This window comes from Hyperolius riggenbachi, chromosome 11 (genome assembly GCF_040937935.1).
Source record: "Hyperolius riggenbachi isolate aHypRig1 chromosome 11, aHypRig1.pri, whole genome shotgun sequence".
In the NCBI taxonomy this organism is placed as follows: domain Eukaryota; kingdom Metazoa; phylum Chordata; class Amphibia; order Anura; family Hyperoliidae; genus Hyperolius; species Hyperolius riggenbachi.
Genome location: NC_090656.1, coordinates 55,815,268 through 55,837,414, shown reverse-complemented (window position 1 = coordinate 55,837,414; position 22,147 = coordinate 55,815,268). Strand labels below are relative to the sequence as shown.

The window sequence follows — 22,147 nt, the reverse complement described above, 5'->3', positions numbered from 1 at the left end:
GCCTGAAGAAGGGGACTAGATCCCAGAAAGCTTGCATTATTTAACTTTATCAGTTAGCCATTAAAAGGTATTACTTTTACAAGACTTTGTTTTTTTCTACCTACAATACTTCCAATGTAATTTCTTTTTTTTTCTTTTTTCCCTGTCTATGTCTTATCAATTGCCTCATCCAATCACCTAACACCAGACCCGAAAAGTTAAAAAAACAAATGCCAAATGGAGTACAGTGCCAAAATTCCAAGTTCTGAGATTATCTGTAACCTCCATCAGAATCATCCAGCGCCAAAATAAAGAGGCGTGAGCTTCAATGATGGGGAACACTTATAATCTAACCCCTACTGTAGTCCTATTGAGACTGCACAATGCAGGGTCACAGCGCTTTGAGTCCCCAGGGAGAAAAGCGCTATATAAATATTATTGTTATTGTATGTCCGTCATAGTCTAGGGCCCATATACGGGGAAGCCAATTAACTTATCTGTATGTTTTTGGGATGTGAGAGAAAACGGGAATGCCTGGAGGAACCTCACGCAGGCACAGGGAGAACCTACAAACTCATCAGAGAACATAAAACTTTCCTGGCTGGGGTTGGAACTGGGGACTCAGCACTGCAAGGCAAGAGTACTAGCCACTGCGCCACCATGCTGGATGATTGTTTTATATCCAGATGTTGTGGGGATGCTCCTGTTTTTCTTCCAACATCTACATAGGACAATTCAAGCAGCTTCTCAGAGCCCAGCATATATGAAGTGCTCCTCAGCTGAAACTTCTCGTTTGATCATTTTGGGTGGCAACATTATAAAGTGTGTATGGAAGCTAAGAGAGGGGACATTACCAGCAAGTCTAAACTTCCTGCACTGTAAACAGATGTTTGTATGATTCACTCTGCTCCCCTTTGCAGGCATGGTGACTTACACACTTCTGGCACTTAAAGAGAACCTGTACTGAGGAAAAATATTTAAAATAAACACATGAGGTAACTTCAAATGAACATTACATAGTTACCTTGCCATCAGCTCCTCTCAGAAGCTCACCATTTTCTTCTGACAATAATCCCTTTCAGTTCTGACAATATTTTGTCAGATCTGAAATATATCAGTTGCTGTCAGTAAAATGTCAGTTGCTGTCAGTTATAGCTGAGAGGAAAACTGATATACCACGTAATGTCCATGTTTCCCTATGGCTCAAGTGGGCGAAGTTACAGTTTAACTGTGTGCTGACCAGAAAGCTGTTAAGGGGTAATTGGCCATTTTAAAAATGGAGGACGGAAAATTCCCCTCATCCCAGTGAACAAACAGGACGCGGGACAGGAGAAAGACACTGAGGAGTAGACTACATGGAAGGTAAGTATGACTTGTGTATGCTTATTTTGACTTTAAATTTTCAGTTCAGGTTTTCTTTAAAAGGTGCCCATATATCTATGGATGTATGGGCAGATCGACCATGAGACAGCTCTCTCTCTCTCTCTCTGATGGAATTAGGTCAGAGAGAGGGCTGATGCACACCAGAGTGGTTCTGGAGCGTTTTTTAAAACACTTGCAGGGGGAAAACCGCTTGGATAATGAAAGTGAATGGGATGGTGCACACTAGAGCGGTTCGTTTTCCCCTCAAACGCAAACTCGGGGGCTGCAGCATTTTTTAGATTTCTGAGGCATTTCTGCCTCAATGTTAAAGTGTAGGAACGTGGAAAACAGCTCTGAAAAACACTAGATCAGATCGGTTTTCCAAGCGTTTTTGTTACAGAAGCTGTTCAGTAACAGCTTTTACCGTAGCAATATTTGTAATCTGCTACACAACAACGCTCCAAAAAACGCTAGGCATGTTTAGAAAAATCTCTAGCGTTTTGCAGATCTGCTACAGGTTTTTGGTGTGCACTGGCCCAGAGATCTATTGCCTGCCCATACACAGCAGGCCCCCAATGCCCGTTCATTAAAATATCTCACCTGTCCGCTGCCACCAAGTTTCCAGATGTGCTTTCACATTCTTGTCCCGCGTGCTGACGGTGTATAGCACGAGGTGTATTTGTGACCATTACACACACGCCAGTGCTAAATGCCATGGGAGAAGCACAGCTAGACAATGTATGGCAGTAATGCAATACAATACAATAACATTTCTATAGCGCTTTTCTCCCATAGGACTCAAAGCGCTTAGGCTCTCAGATTCAGTAATTAGTAGGATGAAGTATTCACACAACAAAAGTTATATTTCTGCAAATGCCAGACTGAACAGGTGGGTTTTCAGTCTGGATTTAAACACGTCCAGGGATGGGGCTGTCCTGATCTGTTGAGGTAAGGAGTTCCAAAACGTAGGGGCAGCATGACAGAAGGCTCTGGGACCAAAAGTTTCTAAAGTAGACAGGTGAGATATTTTAATGCACGGGCATCGAGGGGCACATATAACAAAACTTCGTAAAGGACCTATTAAGGTCCGAATCGGACTAGTCCTCAACATTGTACATCAATTTCTACCTGTATTGGAATAGTACAACATACTTGGCTACTTTGAAAATGGGAGTTTGGAACACTTTTTGTGTATGAGGGAGCGACATAAAGTCTTAATTATCACCCAGACGTTATTGATGGCATTTTGCATCCTTTATTTCTTTTACAGATTGTACCAGTTAAATCCTAAGTTTAGGCAAGTTTTCATAGTACAGTAGAATAGTATTTAACCACTTAAGCCTAACTGGACGGATATATCTGTCCAGTGTATTTGTGGAGACTGCACCACCAGTTTGTTACTAAATGAGGCATGTGTGGTATTATTTTAACCAGGACGAGTTGTAGAATTCATTTTGGTGTGTCTTAAAGCTAGGGTGCACGTCACATAAAAAATGGGTAGGGACAAACTCAATCCAACATAAAGAAGTAATTTTCAAAATTATGATCAAACTTGGGAAAGTCTTAGCAAATCTACAAGAGACATATGTGGTAACATTTTAACCCTGATAAGTTGTAGAATAGAGTTTAGAGAGTTTAGGGTTGAGGCCCATGTCTTGTTTATGTGTATAGGTAGAATGAATGCTCCTGTCTACTGATTTCCATACAGGTAATAGTTTATGGTTTTTTTTAATGCTTTAATTGATCTCTTTGGATCTGAATGTTCTAAAAGTCGCACCTTTCACAAGCACATTGGCGTTTCCAACATTGGAATTCTAGTATGTGTGCGTTGTTCAAACACCTTTTACCTAAACAATATCAACTTGTTTAATCAAAGAATTGACATGTCCTGAATCAATAGCATAGCCTTTGTTACGCTTTTCAGCTTGTTTAACAGAAATTCATCTACAAGAACAGCCGGCTTTTCCTTATGCAGAGCTACAGAGAGGCAGAGACTGGGTGGGCTCTCCATTGACATAAATCTCCTAGCATTGATTCCATTTATTTTTTTAATTAGGGATGAACTACTGGCTACTCTGAGGGTGGTACAGGTAGGGCAAAGGCACATCCAAATACAGAGAGAACAGGAGCCCCGTATTTAGTAGTATCCAGCAACCATGGTTATGGGCTTCTGAGGAAACCCGTCTTCACACGGATAGTAGTTTTGGGTCTCGCTCCAAAAAGAAATTTAGGTAATAGTCTTCCTGTAAATGTGATCTCTGCATACATGGAACTGTGGTGCACTGTGAGGGAGGAGGCTACTCTGAAGTATCAAATAGTTAAACTTAACAGGTAAGGGCCGGTTTCCACTGTGTATGGCATGTGTCTTGCATGACGCGATGCTGGCACGGCTGTGATGTGAGACGTATCCGAATCCGGCTATAGACTTAGCGCCATCTGATTGTTGCTGCAAAAATTGTGTTTCCTCTTCTGAATTCACATGTGGGTAAATGCAGAATATTCGCAACAATGTATATACAAACACTTTTGTAATATAATTTGAGATACATGAGGACGACGCGTTTCACTAGTTATATCCCGCTTTTCCAGATCAATATGGTATCCAAAAAATATGGTCAATGGATGAGGTTAGCTTTGTTCCTTCCCATTTTAATTTTTTTTTTTTAAATAATTTTATGCTTCAGGGGTACTTCTTCCCTTACAAGTCTACTGCTGCTTTTGTTGCTGGAACATTTTCCACAATTCCTGTCCTTGCAGTTATAAAAACTAACATTTGGTCACATGGAGTTATCAGGGAAGGACATGAGTGACCTGTAGAGGTAAAAGTGATCATACTGACTTCTCTACAGCGCAATTGCCTTTTGCAATTCTCATTCCGGTAAATAAGAATTGTGGCGCAGCTGCTGAGAAAATGGTACATGCTGCACGTTTGTGACTGTCGGAAATCATAAACGTGCTGCAATTGCCGTAGTGTGAGTAATCCCATAGGATTACTTGTGCAGCAAAGCGCGATACGCTGGCTGAAAGTGCCCCAAGTCCTATACATTCCATATTCTGTTTGTTCAATGTTATTGGGAAAATTCAATAAAAATTACGGTATTTATTTTTTTTAAGTGCCCCAAGTGGGAATAAGGCCAAAGTGGCTAAAAGGCTCTCTTGCTTGCTATACAGCAGTGGTTCTGGATGTGTTCCTGGCTTTCAGGGGCATATAGAGACAATTTGCATATTCAGGAGTGATGCATCATGGGAAAACAGTCACTTACAAAGCTGAATTGTTGCAACTACCTTCTTTTTTAAAAAGGCAAATTATACTCCGATTTTTAGTAGGAGGGCTTTTCTAGCCTCCACAACCCCCCCCCCCCCCCCCAACACCCCCCAGCCCAGCCCCGACCTACCTAATGATTTAGGGTCACATGACCTGTCTGAGGATTCTATAGTACTCATCTAAACCCTATCCCTTCTCTAGATCAACCTGTTTTACATTAGCTCACTATTATATTTAATTCACAACTATTGTCTGTTTTGTACAGCACTATGCAGGCTGTTTGCACTCTAGGAATAAGAAATATTCCATCGCAGTAATAATAATGCATGTGTGTGACTCAGACAATTGGAGTGTAAACTTCCCCTGGACAGAGACTGTTGTGAATGGCTCAGTGTTCTCTGCCATCATGGTGGAATACGTCAGAGATATGAAACTTTTATTGGATAGAGTGTTATGAATCAGACAGAATGACTGAGTTGCAAGACAGGAGCACATTTGTTCAGGAATAACCTTATCCCATCTTCCGTCTCATCATATCACCCCTGCCTATCCCCCCCTATACATCTCTGGGAAGCCCCCGGAGATGGATTGTGTTCCGCCTCTCCTGTGCGCGGCTGATAATGTCGGTCTTGCCCTAACGGCGAGCTGCAGCGTTCTCTAATTAGTAACCCTTTTCTATCCTGATAAGATAAACTTCTCCTGACCTTTCCTATTGGTTGCTATGGATACGCCATCGCTCTGGTGTCATTAATAATTTTAGAGATTATCACCGGTAAATGGCAGATGGGGATATAATTTGGGGGGGGGGGGGGAGTTTGGATGGGGCGTGGCGAAATACCTCTCTTGCTTTTATTGATATACGTGAGCACCTCCTATGTCAGGTGTTGTCATTCACACGTGTGGTGGAGCCCCTGCTGGACGTGTGCAAAGGGGAAGGATGAGAGGAGGGCCAGCAAAAAGTTCCCAGTGGAAAAACAAAGTAAGAGGCAAAATGTAGGTATAATAGTGGATTTATTTATTGTATTAATTTATATGCTGCTGGCATATTCTGCTGTGCCTTACAGAGATCAGTGTGCCATCCATGTCAGTCTGTCACCACAGTAACTAACACTCTATCACAGTATATACTTTTATCATGGATATAGTTTGACATACTTAGCCAGACATTTGTTCTGCATTATTCATTCATGTAGTTTTTGACATATTGGCCCTTATTCAATACACTTTTTGTTTTGAAAGTCACATACTTGTCAGTGCTCCCAAAAAAAACCAAAAGAGCGTGGCAGGTAAATTATTCTCTTAAAAATAGATTATCTTTTGTAACACATTATATTAGACGCTACGTGGGCTGAAATGATGTGTAATGTCGATTGAGCTGTCTTTGCCTCTAGCTTCTAATGGCCCATACTCACGGGCTACAATTGTCACCGCAACACGCTGTGCGCGCGTGTTGCGGCGACAGGTCGCCCATGAGTATGAGGCGTTGCACGGGCGCGCACCCCGAACCGTCGCTCGTCGCTGATGTCGCCAGGCGATTGAACTGATCATGTGTATGCGGACTAGCGACAGCAACCACATAGCCGGCGCACTGAGTTTCCGGCGGGGAGGAGGAACGTCGGCGACAGCTTCCGTCGCGCCACTAGTCCCTCTTCCGCAGTGTGTATGCGGAGGGATGTGGCGCCGAACTGTCGCGCACACGCTCCCGTGTGCTAGCGACATGCAGGTTTGGTTGCCCGTGAGTATGGGCCGTTATTGCTGCACGATGCAGTAGAAAGCTGTGAGAACAATGCTTGTGCGTTCCTATGGTCTGTCTTTTAAAAACATTGGCCTCAATTCACTAAGATCATGCTGGAGATAAGGCAAGAGTAAACTTGATACGACACAGTGAGAGAGTTATCTTATCTCTTCATTCCTTAAGTTACCTCCTCTGTAGTTAAGTTAGCTCCTCTGTAGTTATTTTCACATGCAGTTAATTAACAGCCTGTCTTTAACTTTAGAATGCTGGAGTTATTTTAAGGATTGAAGAGTTAACTTTAGGTTTGCCTGAGGTAAAATGTTTCCTGAATCACCATGGTGATAACTATAGAAAAAAGACAGGAGATAAGCTTATTGAATTGAGGCCATTGTACTGTATAGTGCATCCCCCTTAAAGGACACATCCGAGGAAAATATAGAAACAAGATCTACTTACCCGGGGCTTCCTCGATATGTCACTCACCACAGCTCCGGGGTCCCCTCCGTTGCGAGTGCGCGCTCGCTCGTGCTGCAGTGGCTGGGAGCGTTCTGTGCAGTTGGGAGAGATGCTGACATGGCGAGGTCGACATCTGCAACGGAGGGGACACCGGAACGCTGGGGCTGTGGTGAGGGACATATCGGCTGCCAGGGGCTGGAGGAGAAAGTAGATCTTGTTTTTTTTATTTTCCTTGGACCTGTCCTTTAACATGAGTTAAAATGTTTAACATGAGTTCTGCCTACTGCTGAATTCTGCTTTCATGTATACAGTCTGATTCTTCATGCTAACTGTTATGGATTTATATAGGTGGCTCTGGGGCAAAGCACTATTTAATCGCAGTCTTCCCTTGCTTCAGTCCATTAATTCTGCAGACATTGAAATGTGTTGGGAGATCTGCTTGTTTCTGAAATTCCAATGTCGCTAAAGAAAAAGAATTCCACTCCAGGTGTGCTGTATACATTGCTAGAAGTTTTACAAGCTTAACCACCCTGGCGTTCTGATTAAATCGCCAGGGTGGCTGCGGGAGGGTTTTTTTTAAATAAAAAAAAAACTATTTCATGCAGCCAACTGAAAGTTGGCTGCATGAAAGCCCACTAGAGGGCGCTCCGGAGGCGATCTTCCGATCGCCTCCGGCGCCCAGAATAAACAAGGAAGGCCGCAATGAGCGGCCTTCCTTGTTTTGCTTATATCGTCGCCATAGCGACGAGCGGAGTGACGTCATCGACGTCAGCCGACGTCCTGACGTCAGCCGCCTCCGATCCAGCCCTTAGCGCTGGCCGGAACTTTTTGTTCCGGCTACGCTGGGCTCAGGCGGCTGGGGGGACCCTCTTTCGCCGCTGCTCGCGGCGGATCGCCGCAGAGCGGCGGCGATCAGGCAGCACACGCGGCTGGCAAAGTGCCGGCTGCGTGTGCTGCTTTTTATTTGATGAAAATCGGCCCAGCAGGGCCTGAGCGGCAGCCTCCGGCGGTGTTGGACGAGCTGAGCTCGTCCAGACCGCTCAGGTGGTTAAAGGGAACCTGAACCGAGCCAAATTATTTATAATAAAGATGTGATGTGCCTGCAAATGAATATTACCTCTTCATCAGTTCCTGTCAGAAGCTCACCATTTTCTTCTAACAACGACCTCTTCCAGTTCTGTTTAGATTTTGTCAGAACTGAAATATATCAGTTGCTGTCAGTTATAACTGAAAGGACAACTGATGTGCAAGGTGATGTCCATGTTTCCCTATGGCTCAAGTGGGCAATATTACAGTTTAACAGTGTGCTGACCCGAAAGCTGTTATGGGGTAATGGCCATTTTCAAAATGGAGGACAGAGAATTCCAGTGATCACAGTGGACAAACCGGATGCAGGAGCGGAGAAAGAGATTGATGAGTAGACTACACTGGAGGTAAGTATGATGTGTATATGTTTATTTTGACTTTAGTTTAGGTTTGTTTAAGGCCTGTTTTACACCAATTAGTAGTGATGCAAGCAACTACATCGCAGCAGCCGGTCTTCATATGACCCTGTGCAACCGTGCTGGTCAGGAAGTACATCACTTGGATTCCTGTTGGTCTGCACATTCGCACTGCGCTACTGAAACTTTGCGGCAGGCACGGATCATGCGGCAACATGTTGCAGACTTTGTGTCAGTTTGGACACTTCCGGCGCTCCATAGACTTTCATTTTACCTTTCACATCTAACGCTGCGTTTTGGAGCGTTGCGTTTCAACGCTCCCAGGAGCTTTTTTAGGGCTGACCGCGGCGTTTCTCATTTCAATTGATACTAATGTATTGGCGTTAAACGCCTTAAAAATGCCAGCAGCCAAAACGCAGCGTTTTAGCCTTTTAACCGCTGCCTGTAGTGTGAAAAAGCCCTAAATCCCCATACCTCTGTTCATTGTCCGTTCCTGTTCTTGTTTGCCCCCATGCCCCCCCCCCCCCCCCCCCCCCCCCCCCCGTTCCCCGTAATCACTCCTTGGAAAATTTGACTGTTGGCTAAAGTCAGATTTTCAGACAAGAAAAATTGCGGAAAGCTCAAGAATGCTTTCCGCAAAAAAAATACAACTGATCCTATTTATGAAATATTATGTGTTATGTGTTCTCAGTTTTCTGATGCTGTAAAATGGACAAAAAAGTCAATTTTCTACTGTAGTGGAAACATTCCTTCTACTGCCTTCTAGTGCTAAATAGGAACAGGTCAGTTAGTCTACAGGAGTGTTTATGGGCTTTGAGGTAACTAGAGTGACTGGAGGAAGAGGATATAAAGTTTATGCAGCAGATAATGTCCTTGGTGATAAACCTGTGACCTCAGAGATGCAAAGCTCCTAACCAAACTGCTATCCAGCTGCCTATATCTGCTTGAGAAATATTTGCCAGCAGGTCTAATGCCTGGTACACAACATGCATCTGGTGGAATTGATTATTTCCAAAAGGTCAGATCTGTTTTCTGATCATTTTCTGATCGATTTTGTATAAAAGTAATCAGAAATAGATAGAAAAAAGAGAAATCAGATCTGACCTGTCAGAAATAATCTATTTTGATGCATCTATCTGATGGGAAATTGCATGGTGTGTACCTGGCATAGAGTCAGTGTAGTGACAGCATTAAACGCAGCAGCTCCTCAAGCTTAGGGGGCACCTGTCTATATATTTTGTGGAGCAATCGAGAACATTCCTTAGGTCTATGGCCAACTAGAGCGCCCCGTTAATGGAAGTGATCCCACAGGAATGATTGCGATTTGCAGCATTTTCAGAGCGATTTGATAAGGGAAAGCAGATCCCAAATCACTTTCCCTCTAAATTGTTTCACTTTTAGGTAACAAAATCGCTCTAAGCGTTTTAACCCTCCTGACGGTACGCAGTTTCTGAGGCTGCGTCCGCAGGAGGGATTTTTTGAATTTAAGTTGATTTATCCTTCGTAGCTAGCACTAGGCTAGCTACCATTGTCCCCCCGCACCCTTCTGATCCCCCCCGATTGCCTCCACTATACATTACCTAGCCGCGATCCCGCGAGAGGCTCAGCCTCCCCAATGAGCTTCAGTGATCGAACATGACGTCTGACGTCATGCGCAATCCCGATTCTCCCCATAGCGAAGCCTGGAGCTAATTGGAGAGACTGCGCCATCGCAGGATCCAGGGGGGTGTACGTATATCGGGGGCGATCAATAAAGAACGGAGGGACTTGGGGTACAATGGTAGCTAGCGAAATGCTAGCTACAAAGGCTAAAAAACTTTTATTCTAAAAATCCCTCCCGGGGCAGAGAAATCCTCTGCGGCTGCTGCCCCGAGTGTAGCTCGGGGTTACCGCCAGGAGGGTTAAGAGGGATTTGCAAATGCAAGTGGTCACCCAGCCTTATGGCTGAAAGGAACACAGCTGACAAGCAGTTCCAGTGCTGCACTTAGCATGCAGTTATGTCAGGCCTAAATGATTTTTGGAGCAAGTTCAGTAGACAGGTAACAGCTGTAACAAAGTGTAGAAGAGGTCCTAATAATAATAATAATTCGAACATTCGTATAGTGCTTTTCTCCTGTTTGACTCAAAGCGCTCAATAGGCCACTCTGGTCTCCCATGTCAAAGTGCCCTTAATCAGTGCAGTATCCCGCCACTACTTAGCTGGGACCCATTAGAAATTTGAATCAAAAGAGCTTTTGTAGCCATTTTGGCATGATTTTTAGCGATTCTGATGTGATCTTAAATTGAATACTAGTGATATTGTTAGTAAAAAGCTGCAAAATCAGTAAAATTTTTGTGTTGTATCGCAATTGCTCTAAAAATGCTGCGGGACCTGTGATTGCTCCTGTGGAATCACCTCCACTGACTTTCATCAGCCTAGCCTTCTTGGAATGGCTGGCGATTCCAAAGCGGACACAGCTGCTGCAGGTCCCAGCCCTCATAGATTTATCATTTTAAGTTTGAATTGATCTTTCTATAGCTCTGTTTAGGGTGCAAGTGATCTTTTTATAGTCCTAGTAATGACTTGTTTATTCAACAAGCAGGGAAAGGCTCATAATTCGCACGTATGCCAGGCGAGACTCGCTGTCTACACTAGGTTAAGCCCCAGTTTTGGTCTCTTTACAGATAAGAACTAAATCCAGTTCTATGCGCTTTATGAGCACTCTGCAGATCTCCTGTGAGATAAGCCTGACGGCTGGAGGGATACACTTATTACCGCATTCTGCGTCCTGGCAATCAGGAGATCACAGGATATTTATACATTCTGGTATTGGGGCTGCATTCATTTATATTGGTTATTTTCCTATACTGGAGGATGAATGTAAGCAATTTTTTTCCCTTAGATTAACCAGCTTGGGAAGACGTGTAAGAATCTGAGGCAAAATTGCAGCTCTCCATCTCTGCGGTGTGGATTCTTTTCCGCAGTGCTAAGCCAATCACTGCTCGCTGTGTCTGCCGATTCAGCTGTCATGTGACAGCCAAGCTTCTGCCAATCGGCAAGGAGCCAGTTTTATTGGCTCCCTTCTGGGTGATCACTGTGAGACAATCGCAGTGATCATAAACGGCATAATGAAAAAAGGCTCTGGTCCTTAAAGGAAACCAGAGCTCAGCTAAAATAAAAGTTTTTTAATACATACCTGGGGCTTCCTCCAGCCCCATGCTCAAGGATCGATCCCACGCCGCCGTCCTCCATCTTCTCCCTCTTTGGTACCGGGTCCCGTAACTTCGGCCAGTCTGCGCAAAGAAGTGCGCCCTCTACGTATCTCTCCGGCGACCCATCGGTGATTGCCAGAAGCCACAACTGCAGCACACACACAGCAGCAGCACAGGTGCCTCCTCCAATTCAGAAACGGACTTGGCACCACTGTGGACATAAGCCCTTAAAGAGACACTGAAGCGAAAAAAAAATTATGATATTATGATTTGTATGTGTAGTACAGCTAAGAAATAAAACATTAAGATTAGATAGATCAGTCTAATTGTTTCCAGTACAGGAAGAGTTGAGAAACTCTAGTTGTTATCTCTATGCAAAAAAGCCATTAAGCTCTACGACTTTCAAAAGTCGTGGAGAGGGCTGTCTTCTGACTTTTATTATCTCAACTGTTTTCTTTTTCTCTGCCAGATGAGAGGTCATTAGTTCACAGACTGCTCTGAAAGAATCATTTTGAATGCAGAGTGTTGTGTAATCTGCACATATTAGAGAATGATGCAATGTTAGAAAAAACACTATATACCTGAAAATAAAAATATGAGAACATTTTCTTTGCTGCTAATCCTCTAGTAATTATTCATAGTACACAACCAATTCATTATATAATATTTTTTTTTCCGCTTCAATGTCTCTTTAAGGCTTGTACACACGCCGTACTATAGGCAAAGATGGGTCCGTCGTCCTCCCGCTGGGCGGGTTTTCAGCAGATCGTTCAGTAACAGCCTTATCAGTCCGCCGACAGACTGTACACACGCTGTACTGTCTGCTGAAAACCTGCCCAGCGGGAGGTGACAACAGACCCATCGTTGCCTTTAGTATGGCTTGTGTACGAGCCTTTATACAGCACACTTTGTACTGAGTCTGTATAGATGGGTCAGTCATTAAATGCACCAGTTAAAATTTATGGGAGCAGAGAGACAGTCCAGTAGGTCAGGCTTGGGCTCTTTCACACTGGCTGTGTTCAGTTTTTGAAAAGGCTTGAAATTATCCAAACGCAAGTACAGTAAACTTACAATTGGAATCGTGGGAATGCATTCATCCTGAAAACATTTCCGATTTTCTAAAAAAAAAAAATCACTGTTCTGCTGCATTTTTCTTACGTTTTGATTGAGACCAACATAGTGAAAAATCGCAAAATGCGTTTGCATTTGCAATTGTGTTTTGTGATTGCATTTAGCGCATTATGGTGTGAAAGAGCCCTCACACACTACATATATTTCTGAATGATTGTATAGAAAGATTGTAACAGATTTAATGTTTATCTCCTTGTATCCGTTTTAATTTATTTTGCATTAAGCCATGTTGAGAGCTGTCGCTGCTGACACTCCCCTCCTTTTTATAGAGGGTTCTCTGACCTTCTGAATATGTGTATATACTGTAATAGATACTGCAGTCTGTCATCCAGTTAAAGAGACTCCACTGGCAGTTTAAGCCATGCCTCTCCGCTGTGTTTGGTAAGAGTGGTTTAAGCAGTGATAATATTCTCTCTCCCCCAGATCTTTAATTGCAAAGTGATTGATAAACATCAGACCCGGCTGATCAGGCAGCAAAGTCCTCTGTAAGCTCCTGATGGAACACATCTGGCTGTCCAGCGCCTGCGCTTTAATTTGAAGATGAATTCAGGGTCATGGCCTAGAGAGACAGAGAGAACGGGGTCTTATCTGTTCTCTATCGAGTGGTTTTGTGGGGGGACAGGCTTTTCCCTTCATTCCTCAGAGTTCACTGCTCTCTGTACTGTTCAGGGTCAGGCGCTTAGAGACAGTCTGAGAAAATGTGGTTCTGGTTGGCTCTGCAGCAATTTGATGTTATTAGTTACTGGGAAGGAACAATTATTTTACATACATACATGTTATGTTTGTTTTTATGCTTAGAACTATTTTTTCCCTTTTTTTGCTATGTAAATATGACAAAGTATCTATAAATATTTCAGACTTACTCATTTCTACCAGCAGGTGGAGTCTCAGTTTTTTGCCTAGTTACCTAGCCTCTTGTGTCACTGCTGTAGTTATGAGAAAATTTGCATAATCTTGCATCCTCTCATCTGAAAAAATAGGCAAATAGGAAGACCGAAATCAAGGTACATGATCATGCAACAGAGTTTAGGTCTCCGAAACAACATAGATCAAGTCCAAGTCAGTCCTCAGAAAGGGTAAGCAATGATGGGGGTGCATGATCAAGTTGGATACACTGGTGGGGAGGAACCTGGCAGAGGCTTACCATCTGAAGAGGTAGGGACACATTAGGTACAGGTTGCATAATAGGTGCACAGCAGAGGAAGTTATAGCATTGATGGGGGGTTAAATGATATTGAAGAGGTGAATTTTTTTGAGGGTTTGTGTGATGGTGTTTAGAGGGAACTTAACTGGGAGGGATATGAATGTTTCCTTTTAAACAATACCAGCTGCACGGCAGTCCTGCTGCTCTCTATGGCTGCAGGAGTGGCTGAATCACAGACCTGAAACAAGCATGCAGCTAATCCAGTCTGACTTCAGTCAGAGCACCTGATCTGAATGCTTGTTGAGGGGCTGTAGCTAAAAGTATTAGAGACACAGGATCAGCAGGAGAGTCAGGCAACTGTTATTATTTTAAAAGGAAAAATCCATATCCTTCTCAGTGCATACATTTAAAATCGGTGCCGGTAGAGTTGGGCGCAGCATACAGCCGGTATATGGCTGATCCTGCTTCTGCACAAGTCCGGCCCGTGTTAATTACTATTCCCCCTCCAGGCCGCCATGGATAGTGGGGGAATGATATAATTTGGCTTCCAGCGATTGCTGGAGGCCGAATTAGTGTGTTTTTTAAGCAACTTCTGACGGCGCCAACGTTACTCACTGAGCACTGTTTGATGTGATTCCCATTATAGTTTATGGTGGCGCCGGCTGCTCCCAAATCTAGCAGCGCTGAAAAGCACTGCTCCGTTCTCAGTTTAGGTTCCCTTTAAGGATGGGGTGAGCCTGGTAGGTGGTGGAAGGGAAGTTGCAGAGAGTGGGGACAGCTCTTAATAAGTCCTGCAGTCTCATGGAAGTGGGGAATGTGCAGAGTGGTCAGGCACAGGTCTTTGGAGGATAGGAGAGTTCTGCCGGGTGTATGTATGTGGACGAGTTCAGGCCTTGTGGACAGAATTATAGGCTAGGCACAGAATCTTAAAACTGATCCTGGAGCACATAGGGTGCTAGTGGAGTGTGGAGAAAGGGTAATGTGTGTAGGCTGCATTCACAACCTTCATTTCATCTTTGTGTTCTAATTGGATCTTAAAGAGGCTTCCCCTGTTCTCCCCCAGCATTGGGACCCCCTAAGAGTGGCCTCCCTGCACACTAGCACCATCCTGCTCTGGCGGAAATAGCTGAGTCCAAATGGGTCCGTGCTACAGCACAGATGGCTCACGCCTGCACAGTAGCATGGACCTGACCCGGCTTTGCTTTTTCTGAAGAAAGTTGAGCAGGATGGCTAGTGTGTCGATGTGAGCTGCCAACATGCATCAACAAGATTTTTTGGTGGTCCCAGCGCTGAATGGGGATGGAGAGGAGGACAAGTGAAGCCTCTTTAGAATTTATTCTAAAGAGGCTTCCTCCTCCTAAGGTAAGTACCCCCTAAGGGCACTTTTTTTCACTACAGGTACTGACCTAGTGACGATGCCCAGCACGAACATTTCTTGAAACCTGACTCAAGCGAGGAACCCACTAGGAAGCGCTTTAAAATCGCTGCACCAGGTCATAGGTGCTTCTCTATGACCAATCAGAGAAGCGCCTGTGACCTCTCCCTTTAGAGGGCGGGGCTACAGGTGGAAGAAGGAAATACAGAGACCCTGTAAGTATAGTAAAGTTTATTTAAAGGCTAATTGCTTGGCCCCCCAAAGCACTGCAAAGGATTAAAGCACATTTTCAGGTTCAGGTCTAAAAACACCATTTGTTACTTCAGTAAAACAATTGTTAATTTTTTACTTTTTGTGAAATGAGGCTGCTACAGCTAAAATGTGCATCCTGCGGTTCATATTGCAAGGGAGTGGGAGCAAGAAACGAATAGCTTAGAAAAGCGCTTCACAAAAAAGTAGGTAACGCACAGGTAAACGCCGGGAGGCGCAAAAAAAAAAATTACACCAAAAATTGCAAAAGCTGGTATTGGCGACTGATTTATGATGTGAACAAGGCCTAAGTCCTCTTTTCCACGAGCAGTTGAACTGTGTGCTCAGCAAGCAGTTGCCAGGCAGCAGTGAGCAGTTGCCAGGCAGCAGTGAGCAGTTGCCAGGCAGCAGTGAGCAGTTGCCAGGCAGCAGTGAGCAGTTGCCAGGCAGCAGTGAGCAGTTGCCAGGCAGCAGTGAGCAGTTGCCAGGCAGCAGCATTGAGCAGTTGCCAGGCAGCAGCAGCGAGCAGTTGCCAGGCAGCAGCAGCGAGCAGTTGCCAGGCAGCAGCAGCGAGCAGTTGCCAGGCAGCAGCAGCGAGCAGTTGCCAGGCAGCAGCAGCGAGCAGTTGCCAGGCAGCAGCAGCGAGCAGTTGCCAGGCAGCAGCAGCGAGCATCTATCAGGCAGCAGCAAGCAGTTGTGAGAGTTGGTGAGGCATTTCACTGCCTTTCAACTGTCCGTGGAAAAGAGGCCTTAAGCAGGCCATACACTGGCTCGATTCGCGGCCGTTTCGACAGCAGATTCGATCCTGGGATCGAATCTGCTGCCAATCGTTCGCGGTAAACGCAGCCGCTGATCCGATTTCCTCCCGAAATCGCATCGGTCCGTCGATCGCGTCGTGCGGGAAATTACCCTCGATCGCCCACGGGTAAAGTGTGCGTCGCTAGCGGCGGCCGATCCGATCAAGTATACATTACCTGATGCTGGCTCCCGGGAGTCTTCTCCGCGCTGCACGGCTCTGTTCCGGCTCCATCCATCCCGGCGCTTCCTGTGTCACTGCAGTGACCAGGAAGTTCAAATAGAGGGCGCTCTATTTGAACTTCCTGGTCACGGAGTAACACAGGAAGCGCCGAAGCGCCGGGATGGAGCCGGAACAGAGCTGTGCAATGCGGAGAAGAGGACCCGGAGCCAGCATCAGGTAATGTATACGGGGGGACAGGCGGCAGGAGCAGCTCAGCAGATGGTGAATCGGTTTCAGGCTGAAATCGATTCACAATCTGTTTGCAGTAAAGGCAGCCATACGATCCCTCTCTGATCAGATTCGATCAGATAGGGATCTGTCAGCTGGTCGATCTAATGGCAAATCGACCAGTGTATGGCCACCTTTACTCCAGCAGTGATCCTGTAGCTTTAGCATTGTGCCCTGGTGTCCCCCCTCTGTCAGATGCAGTGTATCATGGTGCAGAGGAGGACAATGTCCCCCCTCTGTCAGGTGCAGTGTATCAGGGTGCAGAGGAGGACAGTGTCCCCCCTCTGTCAGGTGCAGTGTATCAGGGTGCAGAGGAGGACAGTGTCCCCCCTCTGTCAGGTGCAGTGTATCAGGGTGCAGAGGAGGACAGTGTCCCCCCTTTGTCAGGTGCAGTGTATCAGGGTGCAGAGGAGGACAGTGTCCCCCCTCTGTCAGGTGCAGTGTATCAGGGTGCAGAGGAGGACAGTGTCCCCCCTCTGTCAGGTGCAGTGTATCAGGGTGCAGAGGAGGACAGTGTTCCCTCTCTGTCAGGTGCAGTGTATCAGGGTGCAGAGGAGGACAGTGTCCCCCCTCTGTCAGGTGCAGTGTATCAGGGTGCAGAGGAGGACAATGTCCCCCCTCTGTCAGGTGCAGTGTATCAGGGTGCAGAGGAGGACAGTGTCCCCCCTCTGTCAGGTGCAGTGTATCAGGGTGCAGAGGAGGACAGTGTCCCCCCTCTGTCAGGTGCAGTGTATCAGGGTGCAGAGGAGGACAATGTCCCCCCCTCTGTCAGGTGCAGTGTATCAGGGTGCAGAGGACAGTGTTCCCTCTCTGTCAGGTGCAGTGTATCAGGGTGCAGAGGAGGACAGTGTCCCCCCTCTGTCAGGTGCAGTGTATCAGGGTGCAGAGGAGGACAGTGTCCCCCCTCTGTCAGGTGCAGAGGAGGACAGTGTCCCCCCTCTGTCAGGTGCAGTGTATCAGGGTGCAGAGGAGGACAATGCCCCCCCTCTGTCAGGTGCAGTGTATCAGGGTGCAGAGGAGGACAGTGTCCCCCCTCTGTCAGGTGCAGTGTATCAGGGTGCAGAGGAGGACAGTGCCCCCCCTCTGTCAGGTGCAGTGTATCAGGGTGCAGAGGAGGACAGTGTCCCCCCTCTGTCAGGTGCAGTGTATCAGGGTGCAGAGGAGGACAGTGTCCCCCCTCTGTCAGGTGCAGTGTATCAGGGTGCAGAGGAGGACAGTGTCCCCCCTCTGTCAGGTGCAGTGTATCAGGGTGCAGAGGAGGACAGTGTCCCCCCTTTGTCAGGTGCAGTGTATCAGGGTGCAGATGAGGACAGTGTCCCCCCTCTGTCAGGTGCAGTGTATCAGGGTGCAGAGGAGGACAGTGTCCCCCTTCTGTCAGGTGCAGTGTATCAGGGTGCAGAGGAGGACAGTGTCCCCCCTCTGTCAGGTGCAGTGTATCAGGGTGCAGAGGAGGACAGTGTCCCCCCTCTGTCAGGTGCAGTGTATCAGGGTGCAGAGGAGGACAATGTCCCCCCTCTGTCAGGTGCAGTGTATCAGGGTGCAGAGGAGGACAATGTCCCCCCTCTGTCAGGTGCAGTGTATCAGGGTGCAGAGGAGGACAGTGTCCCCCCTCTGTCAGGTGCAGTGTATCAGGGTGCAGAGGAGGACATTGTTCCCTCTCTATCAGGTGCAGTGTATCAGGGTGCAGAGGAGGACAGTGTCCCCTCTCTGTCAGGTGCAGTGTATCAGGGTGCAGAGGAGGACAGTGTTCCCTCTCTGTCAGGTGCAGTGTATCAGGGTGCAGAGGAGGACAGTGTCCCCCCTCTGTCAGGTGCAGTGTATCAGGGTGCAGAGGAGGACAGTGTCCCCCCTCTGTCAGGTGCAGTGTATCAGGGTGCAGAGGAGGACAATGTCCCCCCTCTGTCAGGTGCAGTGTATCAGGGTGCAGAGGAGGACAATGTCCCCCCCTCTGTCAGGTGCAGTGTATCAGGGTGCAGAGGAGGACAGTGTCCCCCCTCTGTCAGGTGCAGTGTATCAGGGTGCAGAGGAGGACAGTGTCCCCCCTCTGTCAGGTGCAGTGTATCAGGGTGCAGAGGAGGACAGTGTCCCCCCTTTGTCAGGTGCAGTGTATCAGGGTGCAGAGGAGGACAGTGTCCCCCCTCTGTCAGGTGCAGTGTATCAGGGTGCAGAGGAGGACAGTGTCCCCCCTCTGTCAGGTGCAGTGTATCAGGGTGCAGAGGAGGACAGTGTCCCCCCTCTGTCAGGTGCAGTGTATCAGGGTGCAGAGGAGGACAGTGTCCCCCCTCTGTCAGGTGCAGTGTATCAGGGTGCAGAGGAGGACAATGTTCCCCCTCTGTCAGGTGCAGTGTATCAGGGTGCAGAGGAGGACAGTGTCCCCCCTGTCAGGTGCAGTGTATCAGGGTGCAGAGGAGGACAGTGTCCCCCCTCTGTCAGGTGCAGTGTATCAGGGTGCAGAGGAGGACAGTGTCCCCCCTCTGTCAGGTGCAGTGTATCAGGGTGCAGAGGAGGACAATGTCCCCCCTCTGTCAGGTGCAGTGTATCAGGGTGCAGAGGAGGACAGTGTCCCCCCTCTGTCAGGTGCAGTGTATCAGGGTGCAGAGGAGGACAGTGCCCCCCCTCTGTCAGGTGCAGTGTATCAGGGTGCAGAGGAGGACAGTGTCCCCTCTCTGTCAGGTGCAGTGTATCAGGGTGCAGAGGAGGACAGTGTCCCCTCTCTGTCAGGTGCAGTGTATCAGGGTGCAGAGGAGGACAGTGTTCCCCCTCTGTCAGGTGCAGTGTATCAGGGTGCAGAGGAGGACAGTGTTCCCTCTCTGTCAGGTGCAGTGTATCAGGGTGCAGAGGAGGACAGTGTTCCCTCTCTGTCAGGTGCAGTGTATCGGGGTGCAGAGGAGGATCCTTGGGCTGAATGTGGCGAGGCGAGCAGGAGGGAGGGGCAGTCTCTTTGATTCCATCCTCTCATGATCTGCAGGCCGGTGGGAAAGTTGGGATGTGTTACTATTTTCTATCTGTTATCGCCTCCCCTTATCACTGTGCTCTCGTCTGCATGCCTGGCCTCTGATACGGCCCACTCTATCACTCGCCAGCCTGGAATTCTTTCTCTTTAAACCACTTTTTTTTTTTTTTTAATTTGCTGGATAAACGAGGAGCATTTCAGAAACGGTTTATTATTTCACTGTTGAAAGAAGTTAAAGCGGCCTTTAATTTGGGTGAAGCGCTCAGACAATTGCTCGGAATCCTTTTGTCCTTTGAACCGTGGATTCCCCCCATTCTTTGTGCCGCCTGTCTCCTTTCCCCTTCCCTAACCTCCCGCTGCTCTAGTCTAGGAACTCGCTTCACTGCTGCTGCACTTTCTCTTTTAACTCCTTGCCGGACAGGCTTGTGCAAATTGCCACCAGCCAGTTAAAGGGAAACAGGACTGAGCAATTTTGAAGATTGCCAAGTATTGAAAATGCCACTTGCCTTGATTGTCCTGCTGATCATTTCTGTAGCATCAGTCACATACTTGGAGCAAGCATGCAGTCAGTGGAAGTCAGAGGGCCTTATCTGCATACTTGTTTGGAATTGTCACACGCTTAAAACCTTCGAATGATCAATAGAGCTTAACCACTTAAGGACCACAGGCTTATGCTAGGTACACATGAGATTTTTCAGCCAATTTATTGTCCGATCAATTTTCTTATTTTTTCTTATCAATTTCCATTCGCTTCTTTGATAAATCGATCAGAAAAACGATTGACAATAAGATCGGACATGATGGAAATTAGTGACCAGACCATTTTTAACAATTCTGTGCTCTGCAGCTTGAACAGCTCGCTGCAGGGCCATACAACTCTACACACAAATGAATCTGCCCCTCCTTTTTTTGCCACCAACAGAGCTTTCTGTTGGTGGCATCTGATTGCTGCTGCCACTGACAGTTTTTTTAAAAATTAATTTTAATATTATTTATTTTTATATAAATCATTATTTTTCTTTTCTTTGCCCCGATCGCGGGCTAGCAGGCTGATCTCCGAGTGGAGCGCCATAACTAAAGCGGGGATGCGGATGCACACGATCCCCGCTAATCTCCGCCCCCAGGACTAGACACACTTCTGCGTTAGGCGGTCTCAGAGTGGTTAAAGTGGACCTGAACTCTTGCACAGCACAGAAAGGGAAACATAGAGAAATGCACCCTCTGTGTACTTAAAGAGTTTAGATTGTTCCGCCTTATCTGTGACTAAGCACAGGTTGTAATTTGATCCCTCAGCTATGTCAGATCCGGAAACTCCTCTGCCATGGCAGAGAGGTAATTGGTAAACACAGAATGTTAAACCTATGGCCTATTTTCCACAAGCAGTTGATAGGCAGTGAAATGCCTCTGAAACTCTTACAACTGCTTGCTGTTGCTTGGTAACTGCTCACTGCTGCCTGGTAACTGCTTGCTAAGCACAAAGTTCAACTGCCTGTGGAAAAAAGGCCTAAGTCTGCTTCCATGAAAGCAGGAAGTAGACACCCTGCAGATTTATTGCAGGATTGTATCAGCTGTAACAAAGAAATGTTTTTCTTTAAAGGTTATTATGCTGTTATTTATCTTTTAGAGCAGAGAGGAAGTTCTGAGTTCAAGTCCGAAAATGAGGCTTCCGCATTTATTTCCTTTTAAGCAATACCAGTTGCCTGGCTATCCTTCTGATCTCTTTGGCTGCAAAAGTGTCTGAATCACACCAGAAACAAGCATGCAGCTAATCCAGTCACACCTCAGTAATAGACATCTGATCTGCATGCTTGTTCAGGGTCTATGGCTAAAAGCGGTAGAGGATCAGCTGGCAATCTTTATATCCCTCTCGCTTTATGTTCCATTTAAGGCAATATGTTAGGCCTCTTTTCCACACTGTTGATAGGCAGTGAAATGCCTCTCAAACTCTCACAACTGCTCACTGCTGCGTGGTCACTGCTCACTGCTGCGTGGTCACTGCTCACTGCTGCGTGGTCACTGCTCACTGCTGCGTGGTCACTGCTCACTGCTGCGTAGTCACTGCTCACTGCTGCGTAGTCACTGCTCACTGCTGCGTAGTCACTGCTCACTGCTGCGTAGTCACTGCTCACTGCTGCGTAGTCACTGCTCACTGCTGCGTAGTCACTGCTCACTGCTGCCTGGTCACTGCTCACTGCTGCGTGGTCACTGCTCACTGCTGCGTGGTCACTGCTCACTGCTGCGTGGTCACTGCTCACTGCTGCGTAGTCACTGCTCACTGCTGCGTGGTCACTGCTCACTGCTGCGTGGTAACTGCTCACTGCTGCGTGGTCACTGCTGCGTAGTCACTGCTCACTGCTGCGTAGTCACTGCTCACTGCTGCGTAGTCACTGCTCACTGCTGCGTAGTCACTGCTCACTGCTGCGTGGTCACTGCTCACTGCTGCGTGGTCACTGCTCACTGCTGCGTGGTCACTGCTCACTGCTGCGTGGTCACTGCTCACTGCTGCGTGGTCACTGCTCACTGCTGCGTGGTCACTGCTCACTGCTGCGTGGTCACTGCTCACTGCTGCGTGGTCACTGCTCACTGCTGCGTGGTCACTGCTCACTGCTGCGTAGTCA

At 47.0% G+C, this 22,147-nt stretch overlaps 1 protein-coding gene and 1 long non-coding RNA gene across 9 annotated transcripts in view; one reads left to right on the top strand and one right to left on the bottom strand.

Annotated features, from left to right (window-relative positions):
- Positions 1 to 1,096, bottom strand: part of LOC137538448 (uncharacterized) — a 35,970-nt gene extending 34,874 nt beyond the window's left edge. For both annotated transcript variants that reach the window (XR_011024793.1, XR_011024792.1), the window contains exon 1: positions 1,004 to 1,096. This is a non-coding gene — a long non-coding RNA (uncharacterized lncRNA). The remainder of the gene's footprint in view (positions 1 to 1,003) is intronic.
- Positions 1 to 22,147, top strand: part of ZFPM1 (zinc finger protein, FOG family member 1) — a 312,656-nt gene that overhangs the window by 147,072 nt on the left and 143,437 nt on the right. The window lies entirely within an intron of this gene.